This window comes from Triturus cristatus, chromosome 1_2 (genome assembly GCF_964204655.1).
Source record: "Triturus cristatus chromosome 1_2, aTriCri1.1, whole genome shotgun sequence".
Classification (NCBI taxonomy): Eukaryota; Metazoa; Chordata; class Amphibia; order Caudata; family Salamandridae; genus Triturus; species Triturus cristatus.
In genome coordinates, this window is record NC_140580.1 from 236,905,786 (window position 1) to 236,923,630 (window position 17,845).

General features: G+C 44.3%; 1 protein-coding gene across 5 annotated transcripts in view; it reads right to left on the bottom strand.

Moving 5' to 3' along the window:
- Positions 1 to 17,845, bottom strand: part of MYPN (myopalladin) — a 2,601,563-nt gene that overhangs the window by 2,019,922 nt on the left and 563,796 nt on the right. The window lies entirely within an intron of this gene.

Below are 17,845 nucleotides of genomic sequence, written 5' to 3' on the forward strand. Positions count from 1 at the left end.
GGCGTCCCATCTGTGTGTACTCGGAAAAGATAGTGCCAGTCACAACCACTTTACGATGCCAAGTAGGACTAAACAAATCAGGAAGATACATTCAGAGTCCGGAACTCATTAGATGAGGTAGACCATTTAGGCCGGCCTCTAGTGGATGGTAAAAAAAAAAAACATTGTCTAATCACAACCACCCCCCCATCTTAATCTGCACTTGTCCAAGTTCCTCCATCTGTTCCCTGCTTCTCTCGAGCCCAAACAATAAACGGTTCCCAAATATCTCATGGCTTCGAAGTGGGGGCCATAAGTTCCCAAAAAGTATTCAATTGGGTATGGCCGTATGTAACGTCCCTGATCCAGGAGGAGAAGTGCATGTAGTTTCCTACCTTTACTGGTGTGTCTTTTACATAGCTTAGTAAGCCCAGTGTGGGGGAAGGGGTCAAAGAAATACCAATGATTTGATTTATTGATGTGAAAATTGTGGACCAGAATGCGGCGAGCTTTGGACAGTCCCACGCCATATGTAAAAAGGAGGCGGGAGTAAACCCACAGCGCCAGCAACTCTCATCTTCCCTGAGCCCCATGCGATGCAGGCCGATAGGCGTCCGATAATACCTGTGGAGGTATTTGAAATGAATCAAACAGATTCTGTAGTTGGGAGAGAGCTCTGTAAGCTGACTGCAGCAATATTCCCATTGATCCTCGGTTAAGGGGACAGTGAGCTCATCATTCCACCACTGGTGTGCTCTAGGTTTCACTATTGGGGCAGAGTTTTGCATGTGCGTGTAAAGGCGTGTGATAAGTTTACAGGGCGATGGTGAGCGTAACAGGTTCTCCAGGGCAGACAGGGGTGGCGGGGCCGTCGGGTAACCATCAAGTAAGGCGCGGCAGGCAGAGCGCAACTTATGATATAGGAGCATTTCGGCGAATGGCACTCTCTGGCCTTCAGCTGCGACTGGAGGATATCTAAATGTGTAGTCGGGGTACAGGTTTGCAAACATGTAAAACCTCATCTTCTGCGCCATTGCCTTACCAATCCCGTCTTGAATGCAAGGCAACATGGGATTATGGGCCAAAGGGATAGAGGGGGCGTAGAGTATCGGAACACCCGCCCCGTTGCGCAACTCGTCCCATGCCCATCGCAGTGTCTCCGAGGTGTCTATACCGTCACGAGAGCAGCGAGACGATGATAGAGTGCCACTTTGAGGGGAACTGGCACCACCGCATCAGTTTCTACTGCCACGTGGGGTTGGAATGGTGTCAGGTGAACCCAGTAGTGCAAAAATTGGGCTTGAGAGCATAGGGCGTACAACTTCATATCTGGAGCTCCTAACCCCCCTTGTTTCAACTGGAGCGTCAGTAAGTCCCCTGAGACTCTGGCCTGTCCACCTGCCCACACCAGGAAAACCAGCAGTGATCTCAAGGTCTTAAAAAAGTGTTGTGTAAGGGGGATCGGAATGTCGACAAATAAATATAAAAACTTTGGTAAAACAATCATTTTAGTCAGAGCAATTTTCCCTACCAGGGATAACGGGAGCTTAGACCATATTTTAACCTTCTCCTCCAACCACGTGACGGCACAGCCATAATTTAAATTCCACACCTCCTGCATGTCACGACTTATCCAAACGCCCAAATATTTAACCGCCTCGGCCTCCCACTTCAAAGGAAACTCAGAGGTCACCTGAAGAGTGTTGTCTGTTAATGGCAATATGACGGACTAAGCCCAGTTAATAGAAACACCGGCCAGCCCCCCTAATCGGATGAATTCCCGCAAAATGGGGTCTAAGTTTACCACGGGATCAGTGATATATAAAGTGACATCATCTGTCGTACTTTGGTATTTGGGACCACGTAGAAGACAGGGCCCTACCCCTGTTTATTCATGTCTTAGCAAACCGCGATTGGTCAATGCGGTATTTACAAGCGCTTTGCATAACGTCCCATTGCCAAATGCACTATGTATACGTTATTATACATTGACTCCGTGGGTTCCATCTTGGAGTGGTGGCCATCTTATAAGTTGCCCTCACATAGACAAACACATTATAAGCAAGTACGGGCCTTTAGAATACATGTACTTTCCGCTTGACTTCTCCATGACCTGGGCAGCTGGTCTCCGCTGCCCCAGGTCAGTCCGGTCTCACGAGCTCCCCTTCCTCCGGCCACCTGTGATTAGCATCAGGGCTTGACACACCATAAAGTTCTTTCATGGCACACAAGCCTCCGGCTAATCACTTTCGCACCTGCTTGTTCCTGCTTTATGGCCTGTTTCTCAAAACAGGAGATGCTCATGTTTATTGGGGTCAGATGTGGGATCTGAGCCTTGCTGGGTAAATAATTGCGGGCTGGCTGAACTGAAATGTGAGATTGCAATCATGACTCTGCTTGTTCTTTGAAGTAAAATATGTGAAAGACCAACTGCAAGAGAAGGGCGGTGTTGCCCAGATTCTGTATAAAAAAGGAAACTGGTTTCTGTTCTGCAGACTGCCTCATTCAGTTGCTAAGGCTTCTGTGCGACGTAGTCTCACTCATTTGAGTTTAATAAAGATGTCTTTTCATATTTCAGCTTCTGTTGCCAAGTTCTTTGTGATATTATCAAGATATGCAGAATTTTATAATACCACATCAGGAAGTACTTAAAGTCATAGGGTGCTACCCCTAGCACCTCTGGAGTCTCAAAAATTGGAGTACTTCAGTTTGGCGCCCACCAGCGGCCTCATCAGAGAAGTGACTTTCTGTGGGAGTGATCTGGTCAGGAGACTGAAATCTACTGGAAGGACAGAACGGGATTCTACCAAGAAGGTACTCTGTGCACAGGGATTCTGGAGATTCTTTGATTATGTAGTCCGGTATATTTCTGCTCTTCCTGATTTTGATCCTCCACATGATGTCACTCAAAAGGTGAGAAAAAGAACCCTTTTGGCGTGAGTATTATAAAAGACGTTTGGGCATGTAGAACTTGACAATTAGAATTTGGATAACCTTTTGATTATCAAGAATAAGAATTAAGTATAAGTGGGTCGCTCCCAGTCCTTTGGTTCTTTGGGTCTTTAATTTGGTTATCGCAATTACCAAAGCCGAGGGGTTGGTTTCTTGGTTTCTGATTTGGTCATTGCAATTACCAAAACCGAGGGTCTCGCATATTTGCGAGTTTATTGGTAGAGATAAACCCTTGAAGTTTGAAGCTAGATTAGTGAGCTATAAGATGCCTGATCTTAGCAAATTTGGAAATGTAGCTTTTGGTTTGTATAGGTTTGGATATGCGAATTGCAATTTGTGTAGGCAGGTAATGAGGAGATATTTCTCCATTTGGTTTTGATTATAATACTTGCGTTTTCCGCAATATTTTTGGCATGCCTGTTTGTAAGCTCACATGGAAAAATGTGTTGCTTTTTGTTTTGAAAGGTACCATAGTGTGGGAAATATCTAAATAGGTTAGATTTAGAAACATATTTCTTCCTTGGTGATTTTGTATCCCCAGGGAATTAAAATATGACATAATACAAAACAAGGATCCTTCATTCTGCGCAGTTTCGCGAATGAAGATATGCACAACGATTTTGTGTGGTGTTCTGCTAGGCAGAGCTAGTGAATTGAGTGCATTTACTACTTCTTGGACATGCATCTGTCTGTGGGGCTGTTCATGCAGCCTTTTGGAACACTATTGAAAAGCGTTGCTTGTAAATATGACCTACAACAGTATTTGCAAATGGTTTGTTTCAAGTATAGTCTGTGAGCTGTTCTTTCTTTCTGTCATGCGTATTGATTTGTAAGTCAACTGTGTGTTTAAAAGTCTGTGGTTTTTTTATCATTAGTGCAACTTCTGTAAGTAAATTGCGTCGGCGCTATTTCTGAAAAATGGCTAAAGCGCGCTGTATTGTCTGTTTGACCCCTTTCTGTTTATGTCTGAAATGAGCTCAATATGTGTTTGTGGGTCTTCTGATGTTTCCAGTCTGTTAAGTAGTTTGCTGGTTAATTAATATCAAGTAGAAACTTAAAACAAAAATCCAGAAATGAACAATGTAATGTGCTACAATAGCTATGTGTTGCTCTTTAATTTATAGAATGAGCAATTGTGCACATATACAAAACTGCAGTTAAATGCTTAAAGGATAAAATTAGAAACACATTCGATAGATATAAATCAGGCCCCAAAAACGAAATTATCTATTTTTGCAAAAGTAAATAAATTTACAGCATTTTCCTTAGATGCAGTTTATTAGATGTTCACAGGCAAACTTTTCAGCTGCAGTTAAACACGGGTGGAATTTTGCAGAACCGTCCTTTTAAATGAAAGTGGCGCAAAAATGTGGCGCGTTTCAAATTCGGCTTATGCGCTTAGGCTTGTGAGTAAACGTGTCCAAAATTATAGGCAAGGGATGCAGCTTGTTTTTTATACATGGGATTATCACAAAAACGAATAATTGGGATTTTTTTAAAAGAAAATTATTAATCATGGGAACATTTTTTTTAAAAAATAAGTGCTTTTCAAAATCGTTTTTTGATATTTATAAAGCTTAATACTCATACTGTGACCTCCTAGCATTAAAATTTTATTTAAGTTGTGTTGCATCACTAAAATGACAAGCATTCGCGCGTACAATTTTCCCTTGGCGCAGGCGCAAACAAGCTCATTTTTATAAAGTATAAGTTATTATTTCCAATGCCTGACTCATGGGTTATGTAATAGACATTCTGGTAATGCATATTATGCAAGAAAATTGTAGGATATTCATTTTTTAATGCTTAAAATATCTAAGTCGAATTTGGGTAAAAAGACTGTTTCAATTGCATTTTCTTTTCATTCAGAGTACTGTTTAAAGTGTCTCAGGCTTCAGTAAATGCATACGTTTAGGTTTTGATATATATTTACAGGTTGTGCCTTCTTATGATTCAATGAGTCAATGTGCCAGTACAAAGGCTTGTTTTAATATCAGGGTTGAAGGTTCTAACTTTAGCTGTGTCTGTCACGATATTACTGAACACGCTATGAAAAACAAGACCTTTTTAAAACTTGGAGAAATTAAATAAAATATGGCGTCACAACCCGCAACTATTTGATGTTAATAAAAAACGGCCTTAATGGAGTTAGCACCCACATAGAGAAAGAGAAATGGAGAATTGTTTTTTGATGAAGGAAAAAGAGGATGTTTGTGAGCAGGTACGTGATGAAGTCAGTAATGATAGAGGGGTGGAGAAATGTACAACTACGGTTATAGGAACTGGGTAATACGTAGGAAGGAGAAGAACAATTGGGAAAATACAATGCCGTGGAGGGAAGAGAGATAAAGACATGAAGAGTAGCGTGAGGAAGGTTGTATTGACGAAGGGAATGAAGAGGAATGTGGTACACCGGTTTGAGTAAGTAGGAGAGGAAAGATGAGATTGCAGGTTCTAGCAGTAGGGGTGAAAATATTGTAATTACCTGGCGGGAGGCACTGAGTTTCATATGCTAATATAAAAGGGACTAACAGAGCTCGAATAAAGGCAAATGACTAAATGATGAAGAAAATATCAAAACTCATTGTGAATACAATTCACTTAAGGTTGATGAAATGTATACCATTGCATAGGATTACAACAAGCATTTATTCTAAAAACTGGTATGTGTGTTATTAAGTTTTGTGAATTATTCACAGTACATGTAGTTTAACAATCTGGGAATAGGGATAATTTTTTTAGCGCCTAAAAAGGAGAAATTATTTTTCAACATAGAACGAATTATTGCAAGTTAGGAGGGATTAGGAAGGCCTTCTGGCTTTGACGAATTCAGAGTGTCAGAAGCTGGGGGTTGGGAGCTGCAGAGCAACTGGGTCAGGCTGCTGAGATGCTATCTTTAGTGTAAACAATGAGTAGGCTGCCACGTTGACTTTTATGACCTTTTAAATTAGGGCCTTGCCTCTGTGGAATGCAGAATGACCTTGCTACACGGGCCTCTAAAGGTGGGGTTTCTGGTTTCTCCATAGCATCACTAAAACTAAAGAACTTAATTCCACCGGGAAAAGGGGTTTTCTTCGAAAGTCCAAACATCATGTTAAATGCTTTGCTGATACATTGGTGCTCTAAAAAAAAAAAAGAAAATAGAATGATGCCTGCTATAGTTGCTCTTATTTAACAGAAAACGAAGTGTTGCATTAAGTCTTAGACAGAAAACAAGATGCAGCCTATTTCTAAAATTTCTTTAAGGCTACATGCCTACATGAGAATGCATTGCCAATTAAGACTTCTTTTTCACAGTGGAAATTGTAGGTGCCAAATTACTATGGAGTGTCAGTGTAACGATTTTTTATTTCTAGAAATGTAAAACTTGAGTGGCTGGATGTTGAAAGGACTGACAAGAGGGTAACAGTTAAGTAATGCAATTTATTTTTGTGTATTTGGTTCTATCATGAATTGTTCTTGCTGGTCCTGTATGTTAGAAGAGAAACAGTAGAGTTATGTTTGACAGCAGATTTCCATTGCCTGGTGATCTACTGTCAAAAAGGAGGGTAAGTATTTTAAACCTGACAAATTAAACAGGCCCAAATATTGGGTTTTGGGCTGCAGTTTTACAGTGCATAAAATACATGACATGGTGTTGTGTGTCACCGTTTTATTACATATGCTATTGTTTTGTCTATGCTTTTTTTGTGCTTGATATACAGCAAGTATATCTGATGGCTTTACGTTTTGTGCGTTTTTATTATTTTTTGCATGTTTTCGTTGTTTTTGTTGCTGCTTTTTATACTATTACAAGTTTACCTATATTGCATGGGGATGGTCATGACGATGCCCATCGCTACGCAACAGTTGGTTGAACTTGTTCTGGTTACTAAATTCCACAGCTAATGATATTTCATGCTGTGAACATGAGAGGCAACACTTCACCAGGGCATGTCTAAATTGGCTATAATGGTATTACAGAAAACTAAAAGAGATCTACAGGATCAAAGTGTGTCACCTGTCACGTTATACTGCCCTTCCCTTAAAGGAACAGGCAGCCCTACATTTATGTATCCTTGATTGGACCTAAGGATGAAATTATAGATCTGTGACTCAAGGTGGCCTAATTTCTATATTACATGAGGTAATGGTGTCCTGTCTCCTAAGTAGCATATGGCCTTTGCTTCTTAAAAGGAAACTAGGTTTTCATTTTTCCCTGCAGAAGGAACTGGAACATTACCTAAGATTACCGTATATGGTGTAGTCGCCAGCGGTAGAGTTAAAACGTATGTGACTTTGGCCTTTTGTGTATCACCCGTACTCTTGGTGATGTCACATGCCTGACTACTAAATTCTTGTCCTTCCTATAGATTTTTATTTTTTATTGCTTTTGTTTCTTCCCTGCCCAATGTCGCATTATGCTTAGTGATTGGGGATTTTAGTTGTGTCCTAGTTCCAATTCCCTTTTCCGTATTCCTTTCACCAGTCAGCCCATTTATTATTGTAGGTGTATTGTTCAGGTACATACTTCCAGACTGCAGTGATGCACCAGGAACCCCCATATTATGTACAATTCCCTTTTGCATGACCAGACTGGTTTCCAAGAATTTTCCTTAGGCCTGCTGCAATGTTTTCCAGCCTGACTGTCAGGATAGCGATAGACTGGCTAACTGACTCAATATTATAGTAAGACAAGTTTTCCATACCAATAGGGGATATCTTGCGTTTACCCTTTTGAACACGACAAATTTTCAATGTCTATTTTTAATGTGGTTTTTACCCTTCTTGTTCCTGCTGCTTTAATTTTTGGTGGGATCAGATGTGTTCTAATCATGCAAATATCAGGACCCTCTAGTTCTTGTCTTTTGTTTTCATATCTGACTATTAGCCTGTGTATTGCCTAGTGCAGCTGATATGAAAGGTTTCTACATGCCTATGATAATCTGTACCATGTGATTTCTCTATTGAAATGTCCTAGATAAGGAATTTAGAAACACTTATATGTAATCATTCAGAAAAAAAAATGTGTGTTTGCCCTATTAGACAATGCCACCATATGTGAAGACATCCATTTTAGATAGAATTCTCGTGTAGTTATCTACCCTTAGATGATGAAGGCTCTCACACGGAAACCCAATTGAAAAGCTTAGAGGCACTGTTTTGCCTACTGCCTTTTTTATTTGTATTGCTTCCTAAGAAAGACAGTGTATTCTGGACCAAAATTGTCCCATGGCATGTGGCCACTCATTTGAAAATCACAGGCCACATGTTTACAGTCCCCTTGTTATACAACGAACTGTTTAAAGCATCGCACTTGCTTCATCAGAAGGCGTTCAACATCAGAAAGGAAGAAGGAGCTGGTTTTGCCAAGAACCAGAATTTCAGTACACAAGAGCGCCTGTCATGTGCTGGTAACCTCTGACAGTGTGCAGTCCCTTGAGCCCCTTGGCCTGAGTTTTTGGCCACACATACCCCCTCTTTTCCTTTGCTTCAATGGAAGTGCAGTGCACCGGCGGATCCAAGATTGACAGAAGGCACTACATTCCAGTGCCCATGAAAGAGCAGCCTGAGCGTCCTCTGACACCGAATGATGAGTGTTGGATCCTGAGAATGGTCCCGGGTCTGCACAAGATGATCTGTGCCCATGACCAATGAAGAGCATATTATTTGTAGTGTCTGCAGCAGAGGAAAGACACAGGTGCACTGCCTTGAAACATTGAGACCGTGAGCTGTGAGTGTTTGTCAGGAGGGCACTCCAACTGAGCAGTACTTTCTTTTTTTTCATGAAAGGCTTGAATGAAGAGGCCCATGCAAAAGAAAACAACAGAAGAAGATTTGATGGACAATAGAAGCCTGCCAGAGAGGCTTTTTGAACGGACTCTGGGCATAGGTGGTTTCACGAGAGGTTTCCGTGTGATTGTATAGACTAGGTGTTAGAAGACTGTTTGTTTTGCTGGCATTGTCTAGTATAAGCAGAATAAAATCCATTTTCTGTGGAAAGGTGCCCCCTTTTCACCTCAGAGGAATGATGAGGGTCACCACTGTTTCACCTGAACATAAAAATTATTGTTTCATTTGTAATAGTGGTTACTACTTTCTCCCGTTGTCTCTATGTTTTCTAGTGTTTTTTAAACATGACGTTGTCATTTATGGGTGGGATTGTTTTTCTCTACCCAATTGACTTCTGCACCCGCTTCTCAACCTATGTCTTTTCCCACTACTGTTTCTTTGCACTCTTTTTCACCCTTTTCCTGAACATGAGCAGGTTAAAAGATCAGAATTCGTAAGCGATTCTTCTATACAGCTTCTGCATCGACACTAGTTAGTAGTGAACATCACTAATTGTTGGGGTGTGATCTTATGCCACCTAGATAGGGGTATTCCTTATTTTGTCCTGCCATATGTGGCCTTTGTGCTACTACATGTGTCCCGTGAGAGTCGCTAAGTAATAGGATGATGCTACAGCAACATCTCCATGACTTCATGTCTGTAGACCTGGACTAAGATCAGTATGAGTATAGTGATTGCCTATGTAAGGGCAAAAGGAGGGTCTGTCGTACTTTGGTATTTGGGACCACGTAGAAGACAGGGCCCTACCCCTGTTTATTCATGTCTTAGCAAACCGCAATTGGTCAATGCGGTATTTACAAGCGCTTTGCATAACGTCCCATTGCCAAATGCACTATGTATACGTTATTATACATTGACTCCGTGGGTTCCATCTTGGAGTGGTGGCCATCTTATAAGTTGCCCTCACATAGACAAACACATTATAAGCAAGTACGGGCCTTTAGAATACATGTACTTTCTGCTTGACTTCTCCATGACCTGGGCAGCTGGTCTCCGCTGCCCCAGGTCAGTCCGGTCTCACGAGCTCCCCTTCCTCCGGCCACCTGTGATTAGCATCAGGGCTTGACACACCATAAAGTCCTTTCATGGCACACAAGCCTCCGGCTAATCACTTTCGCACCTGCTTGTTCCTGCTTTATGGCCTGTTTCTCAAAACAGGAGATGCTCATGTTTATTGGGGTCAGATGTGGGATCTGAGCCTTGCTGGGTAAATAATTGCGGGCTGGCTGAACTGAAATGTGAGATTGCAATCATGACTCTGCTTGTTCTTTGAAGTAAAATATGTGAAAGACCAACTGCAAGAGAAGGGCGGTGTTGCCCAGATTCTGTATAAAAAAGGAAACTGGTTTCTGTTCTGCAGACTGCCTCATTCAGTTGCTAAGGCTTCTGTGCGACGTAGTCTCACTCATTTGAGTTTAATAAAGATGTCTTTTCATATTTCAGCTTCTGTTGCCAAGTTCTTTGTGATATTATCAAGATATGCAGAATTTTATAATACCACATCAGGAAGTACTTAAAGTCATAGGGTGCTACCCCTAGCACCTCTGGAGTCTCAAAAATTGGAGTACTTCACATCCACATAGAGCAAAATGAGAAGGCCTTGCCTGGTGCCTTGCGTAATGGGGAAAGGGTCCGATATCAGGCCATTCACCCTGATCCGAGCAGTAGGCATGGTGTATAGCAGCTGGATCAGGTTAATGAAGAGCGGGATAAACCCCATGCGACCTAGTATGGCAAATAAATACGGCCACTCGAGCATATCGAACGCCTTAGTAGCGTCAAGGAAAACTGACACGGCTTGCACATCAGGGTGGAGGTAGTGCAGCACCGAGAAAACAGACTGTAGGTTGTGAGAGGTAGATCGCCCAGGAATAAATCCCGATTGGTCAGGGCGTGCGATGAGGGGAAGTTGGGGCTGCAGCTTGTTGGCTATCAGCTTAGCCAGGATTTTAACATCCACATTAATTATTGATAACGGACAGTAGGAATCTAGCTCCGTTTCAGGTTTCCCGGGTTTTAATAAAGTAATAATTATCGCCTCCCGCATGGTAGGGGGCAGTACGCCAATAGTTTGAGCCTCTTCATATAGTGCCATTAGATGGGGCGCCAACTCCTCCACGTATGTTTTGTAGAAGGTGGTGGTCAGGTCGTCAGGTCCGGGGGCCTTTTCAAGGGGTAAGCTTTTTATGACCTGAGTAATGTCTGCCACAGTGAACGGGCAGTCCATGAAAACCCTATGACGTTGATGGAACCAGAGAAGTTCCAACGAGTCGAGAAATGATTGCATTCCCTCTGGGCATGCCTCTTGGGTTGCAGTATAAAGCCGAGAGTAAAACGCGAAGAATTCGTCTAGGATACCCCTCTGACCCCTAACAACATTACCCTGTGCAGTAACCAGGTCAGGAACGTACGCAGTGGAGCGCGGGGGACAGTTCATACCAGCCAATGAGTGCCCCAGCCTGTCGCCCTCTCAATATCTCCTCGCCTCCGCATACTTCCCCAGGAACTTAAGCTCACGTTGTGCCTCTGCAGCATATTCAAGCAGTTTAGTCTTCAAGAGGGTCAGATTGGCAGGTTCATTTGAGGAGTAAAATTGTTCTTCAAGCCCTTTTATTTGAGACTCGAGTGAGGTGAGCGTGCCTCTGATGGCTTTCAATACTCCTGCCTGACGGGTTATGCATTGTCCTCTGATGACCACCTTAAACGCCTCCCAAAGAGAAGCCTCAGTGTCCACCGAGCTGGCATTTAGAGTGAAATAGTCGGCAATATCTGTTCGGATTTCCACCCTGAAAGTCTAACAGGGCGTGTGGTGGGAATCGCCAGGAGAATGCAAGGAGAAGGAACTACGGCAGCATTAATTTCAACAAACACGGGGCGTGGTCTGACAGGAAACGCGGCAGATTCAACACGTCAGTTGTCCAGGTGGCTACATCATGCGAGACCAACCAAAAATCCAAGCGCGACCTGGCGCTGTGGTTGTCTGAGATACAGGTGCCCTCTTTAACCAGGGGGTGCCTCCTGCACCATATATCAACTAGGTCATCCTCTGAGATAATGGCATTCAAGGCAACGCCAGCAGCCAGATGTAGGGATCTGGCTGCCCCCACCTGTCCATGTCGTCATCTAAAATGGCATTAAAGTCCCAATGGTACTGCAGCCAGTTGCTCTGACCCTGGTCCAGACGTCCTGGAAGAAACTAGGGGAATCTACGTTGGGACCGTATATCGCTGCTATGACTAGGGGAACCCCGCCCAGTGTGCCTTGTATGAGAATGAACCTGCCCTCAGGGTCTCTATGAGTTTCACCTTCTCTCCAGTCTAGGCCTCGCTTAATCAGCACGGCCACTCCACGAAAATAGTTAGAGTACATGGAGGAGTAGGTATGACCCCATCTATTATGTCTGAGTCTTGGGGATGGCGTAACATTAAGGTGGGTCTCTTGCAAGTGACTTACGTCTATATTATGTCTAGATAGGTAGGCATGTACGAGTCTAGCCTTCCTGCCATCATTCAGTCCTCTAATGTTCCATGTAAGAAAGTTCAGCGTGTTGGCGTGGTGGCAGGCAATACAAGCTGCAGGAGGGAATGTACACAAGGACAGCACAATATGTTTTTGCTATAAACTGTGCAATGCAACCAAAAAAGTACAAGTATACTGGCTAAAGACAATAAAACAATCCCCACCGTCCCCCCTCCACCCACTCCAACCACCCAATCAGGTTGTAGAATACCCTCCCCTAACCCAACATAGAAACAGCTAATACATGTTTGTGTCCTACCCACTCCAACCCCCCAATTAGGTTGGAAAAAACCCCACCCGATAGCATAAACAGTAACAGCTAAGAGACGCGGAACCTCCCATGGGGATGTGGTAGCACCGGCATACTCCCCTACCTAGGCAGGGCGGCCAAGAAACTGCAGAGAGTTAGACCTGCAGTGTATATGAATAAAAAACAGCCATTAAAGAACATGAGTCACTTGGTCGGCACTCCAGTCCCGCCCAACCCATCCTGACCACCTGGCGTCAACAGCATGACAACAATCCTCAGACCGGGAACATACAAAATAACATGTCTCCATTTTGGACAGAGCCCTCTGTCTGTTACATGTATAGTCAACCCCCAGAAAGGCAAAGAAGAAGGGAAACCCATTCTGATCTATAAATATGATAGTTATATCTATTATGAGCTATTGAATAGTAGGGCAACACACAGGGCACAAACAGTCCGGACCATAAAGAGCAATCTAACAATAAGCGATAACCGAAGCAGTCTAGGTATCAAGTTCCAAGTGCCTTCAGTCATTGTCACTTAGTTGGGTTTCCGCTGAAGTCTCCAGTCTAGGGCTTCGCTGCGCCTGCCTATCGCCCACATGTTTTGCGTACTTAAGCACGGATTTGGTCTTGGTGAAGAAGTGGATAGATCCATTGTGTGACACCTTAAGTTTGGCAGGGTACAGCAGCGAATACGGGATATGTGCCTGCATAAGGATTTTTTTAGCAGGTAAGAATTCGCGTCTCGCCAACTGTACCGCTGGGGTAAAATCTGGATAGAAGGAGATCTGGTTACCTTTGTGTGTGATTTTCCCCATCTCACGTGCCTGTCGTAGAATTACATCACGGTCCTGATAGTTGAGAAGTTTCGCCAGTATTGGCCGGGGTGGTTCCGACCGGAGGTTTAGGACCCAAGGCACGATGTGCTCTTTCAATTGCAAAGACTGGGGAGAGATGTGCATCAAAAAGTTCTCGGAGTAAGTCTGTCACATATGACTCCATTTTAGCGATGGCCGTGGTCTCCGGGATTCCAGTAATGCGGAGGTTATTGAGGCGGGATCTCGCCTCCAAATCTTCGTTTTTGGCACGTATCACCCCCAGTAGTTTATCCATAAGAAGCAACTGTTCTTTGGTCTCCACTTGGAACTCATGGAAGTCTGTTTGTTTATTTTCCAGTATATCCAGTCTATGTTCGTGAGCCCCTACCAGGGACAAGATTCCATTTGGGTGGTCAGTGCATCCAGTTTAGCGTCAATGGTGCGGAGGCTGGATCGCATTTCCAGCATGAGTGTTCGAATATCTTCTCCGTGATCCACCGACTGACTCTTGGTGGATTCCCCAGAGTCGGTCACTGGATCGGACTCTGTAAGTCGAGTCGCCCTCCTTTGATCGAAATTTTGGGCTGTTTTGCGTCTTGTTTTCCCATGGCTGCTAAGGGTATCTGCGCCGCGACAGCAGTGTAATTCCACACCTCGTGTCAACTGCGCACACCGACTTTCCTCTGCATGTTCGTCTGGAGTCGGTGGAATGCAAAGAGCTTGGAGAAAAGCACCAAGTCAACCAAGGCACCCACTGCACTGTGCTCCGGGAGTTAGGCAGGACCTCAGGATATTTCTCCTCAAGTTGGGGCCCAACTACATCAAGAGCACGAAGGGACCGTATGTCTCCACAATCGCCTACTTCCAATCATTCACCGCAGTACCGCCATTTCGTCTCCACGCCAGTCCTGGTCTCTATGCAGCACGGTCTTAGTATATCGTGTGTGCAGGCAAGGGTGAGCCAGCAGGGTGTTCTGTGTCTCGAGCGTGCTCCGCAATAGAAATGGTTCACTGTGGTGCACGAATCAGAACAGCCCCCAGGGGGTCTGGCCGCCAATTCCAACCAGATCACCCCCAGGGAAAGCTGTGGCCTCACGTCCAGCCGCACAGGTCTAAGATGGTGCCCCCGGGTCCCGGAGCGCCATACAATAACCTCCCCACTCCAGCTCGCTCATTCCCCTCAGCTCCGCTCCTCTTAGTCCGCACGACGGTAAGCATCTAGGTAGGGGGCATCCGCTAAGGCAGCCAGGCGAGGTCCGTGCGCAGGCCAAAGCCGCGGTCTCAGGTAGCCTGGGGTATCTGCTGCGCGGCGTCTGGAAAATGGCACCCACGGGTCACGGAGCTCCACACATGCACTTCTCCATTCCAGCTCACCCGATCGTCGCAGCACCGCTCTGTTGGGTATCACCACGGGGCCGCTGGGCACTCCAGGCTCGTCCAGCCGCACAGCGTAAGCTTCTAGGCCAGGCAGCCCTGTCAAGTCAGCCGGACGAGGTCTTCGTAGAGGCCGAAGCCACGGTCTCCGTTAGCACGGGGTACCCGCTTCGCGATGCCTGGGCTCACTCTTGCCTCCCGTCCTCACCTCTCAGGGCTCAAAGCTTAACGCCGGAACGGGGCAAGTAGGCAGAGGAGGCATCGGATGGTTCCGCAGTTGGTACGCTATCTGGTGCACGGTTTTGGCGGGGTCCCGACTCTCTTTTTATGTGGATATAGTGAAGGATTTGTTTTTGGCCAACGGAGCTTGCTCCCAGAGCAGCCATTCTGTAGCTCGGCAAACCAGGCCCCCCCCATCATAAGAAGTGCTTAGGGTTATGTTTAGACAGCATAACTTGTACATCTAATCACATCTTCTGTTTACTGCAAGGTAACTGTGCATGGGGGAAGAACGTGTGTTTGTCTCTCGCGCTCTGTTTTCTCTCAACGGAAGGCCTGAGAAGAACGGAACAGTGCTGTTCTGGATAGAGACAGAGTTAAAAGTCTTCCACAGCTAATGTTACCCTTACATAAGAGAGGAGCAAAAGGTCAGCCTTCCCCATTCTTTCATTGAATTATATTCATTTCATTCACATATTGATTAGTCGACATTCATCCACCATTGGCTAGAGGTTACAATCCTCCCAAGCACGAAAACAGACTTTCACAGGGGTGGCAGCATCATTTAGGAACTCTGTCCCTTTGGATTTAACAACTCAGCCCACTCGACTCTTCTTGCCTTCAGGAAATGTTTAACGACTCACCTTTACAGCATAGGCGCTGGAAGTAGCGGTTCGGGTGGGGGCAGGGTGGCTGCTGCAGCACCCCCAAAATAACCATTCTGGAGTTCAGAACGTAAATGAGCAATAAAGATGCCTTTAACCTGTGTTTTCATCTTGCCACATTTGCTGTGCGTTCGAAGGCAGAGGTCAAATGTCAGGGTATGTCTACTGACAAACTGCTGCTTTTTATTTTAACATGGAGATAAATGTTTTCTTTTCTTTCTCTGATTGCAAAGTGAGAGGATTTTAAACTATGTGACAGTCTTCCTGTGGTACATGAATTGTGAAAGAAAAGCCCGTAGATGTTATTTTTTTCCAATAGGTAGCATTTTCCACTCTTTGCTGATCCCTCAAATTAATCTCACTAGTGCATACTAATTGAGTCATTTTTTCGTTTAAATGTTAACCTGCTACCTCCCAAATCTTCTGGCCTCCAGTTCTACATCTGTAAAGGCGCCTACCGGGTCTGGTGCTACAAGGGCTACATCAACCGCATATGCCAACATTTTAGTATCGGAGCTGTTCACTCTCGTTGGGCTTATTAGGGTCTTCTTCTCTAACAGATTAATAAAAGGATCTATATACAATGCAAAAGGAAGCGGTGAGCATTGACATCAATGTCTGGTCCCCCTAGTTATTAAAAATTGTGTCTGACTGCATCCCCATTATCTGCAGTCTGGCACTTGGATTATGATGAAGCGCCCTTATGGCCTTCATTAGACCGGGTCCTAAACCCTAAACTTTTCCCCTTAAGAACTCCCAAAGATACTCCCAAGAAACCTGGTTTAAGGCTTTTTCCCCATCGAGCAGAATCATAACGGTAGGAGTGCTTGTGATTTCAGCTATATCAAACAGTGTAATTGCTTTTCTGATGTAGTATGGAGTACCATGGCTTGGGATAAATGCTGTTTGAGGTTAGACCAAGCTGACTATGACCCTGTCCAACCTCAAGCATCTTGGAGTAGATTTTTGCATCAATATTTATCAATGAAATTGGCCTGTAAGACCCTGGGTTCAGAGAGGGTATCTGTTTTTTCTTAAAGATGACTATATTGGGAGTCATCCAGGAGGCTGGTCCCCAAACATCCCTCTGGACTCTGAGGAAAGTTAATACCATATCTCTGCCTAGTTCGGGATAAAATACTCGGTAGAACTCTAAGGGTATTTTATCTGGTCCAGTTGTTTACCCGGAGCGAGGGATTTTAGAGCCCTATTACATCCTCAGGGGTTAGCAATAATTTCAAAGAGGCCTGATCTTTTCCCTCTAGAACCTCCCCCATTTGTTGTATGTAAAAATGCCTTATATTTACTTGATGGAGAAGATATGTCTTCTTGATAAAGTTCTTCATAGTGTTCCTTAAATACTCTAACAATCTCTTCCGTAGTATAAACCTGACGTCCCCCTCTGTCCAATATAGCTTCTATGGCCATGTCTGTCTCTTTTTGCCTTGTGCGCAGAGCCAGCAATCTACCAAAGTTTTCACCATAAACATAGCTTTCTGCTTTATGACTTTGATATTTCTCTGCAATCTCCCCACAGTGATAACTATTTATCCTGGCCTTAATTACTACGATCTTCTATTGCATCTCCTCATCCTCCTGCCCTTCCACTTTCAGCTTTATACGTTGTACTTCTAGCTCAGCAAGCTCTTCATAAAATCCCCAAACTCCACTGGCCTTTTGTTTCTAATTATATAGGCTATAATTCAAGGTTTCATCCCGATTCCCACCTTTAGCCAATCCCATACTACACTATCTATGGCAGTGCCCCTGTTTATTGCCAATAAATCACTGATCCACCTTCTCATGTGCTCAATATATTGAGGATTAAAAAGCAGTTTCCTATCAAATGTCCAATTCTGGGTTGGCTCAGAATTTCCAAGACCAATGGATTGTGATTTGAGGAGACCCTAGGATATCTTTCGCTCCCTACTTTCCCTACCAGGCCTGCTGAAATTAGGAAGTAATCCAGTCACACAAATTTCTTCTGGGGTAAGAAAAGAACGTATAACTGGGATCGGGTGTTTTTAATCTATACCCCATACATCGATCAAGCTATGTTCTCTAACTGATGGGCCGCTCTGTAGATGGATGGTTTTCTGCAGCTATACTGCATTGGCTGCAGCACCATCCACCTAGCCTCCATGCGAAGTTCAAGATCGCCGCACAAAACAAGAGGCGTTGGCCATGTAGGTAGCTCGCGATCTAAGACATCGATAACTGCAGCTTCATCTAGAT